Consider the following 680-nt stretch of genomic DNA (forward strand, 5'->3'; position numbering starts at 1 on the left):
TCCCTAGCTCTACAGAATTCAGCAGAAGGCCCCACAACATCCAACAAGGTCCCCAAGTATTCTAAGCAGAGCCCAGAGAATGCTGCACAAACTGCTGCATCTGTTCACTACCTCTGTTAGCTGCGAGGGATATAAGAATGTTGTCAGAGTATGCAGGGATGCAATGAGAAAGACTAAGGCCCATTTCTGGCAAGGGATGTCAAGAGCTTTCTCAAATACATTGGTAGCAAGAGGAAGACTGGGGAAAATATGATCAAGAATAGAACGCCATCACAGAGGGACCTCTGGAGGTCATCTAGTCCAACCTCCCAAAGGTTTCCTGGCATTGGTTCCACTGGGGCTCGAACCCAGGACCTTCTGCGTGTAAAGCAGATGTGATAACCACTACACTATGGAACCACTATATGGGCCAACAGGGGGCCCACATGAGCCCACATGAGCCTGCTTAAGCCCATACAAGCTAATAAAGACCAACTTGACCCCATGCGAGCCTGTACATCCCCATATAGGCCTGCGCAAGCCTCTGTGAACCTGTGCGAGTGCATACAAACCTACACGAGCCTGTAGAGGCCCTCATAAGCCAGTTTGAGCCCGTATGAAGCCACAGAGGCCTGTATGAGCCTGTAAGAGCCTGCACAAGACCACAGAGGCGAGCATGAGCCCTTGTGAGCCTATACAAA

The 680-nt window shown here is 50.4% G+C and overlaps 1 non-coding gene across 1 annotated transcript; it reads right to left on the bottom strand.

Moving 5' to 3' along the window:
* Positions 1–326: 326 nt before the first annotated feature.
* Positions 327–399, bottom strand: TRNAV-UAC (transfer RNA valine (anticodon UAC)). The gene has a single exon. It is a non-coding gene; the product is annotated as a tRNA-Val (tRNA).
* Positions 400–680: the final 281 nt, after the last annotated feature.

The sequence above is a fragment of the Rhea americana genome, unplaced genomic scaffold, assembly GCF_003343005.1.
Source record: "Rhea americana isolate MKP2758 unplaced genomic scaffold, rheAme1 scaffold_289, whole genome shotgun sequence".
NCBI lineage: Eukaryota > Metazoa > Chordata > Aves > Rheiformes > Rheidae > Rhea > Rhea americana.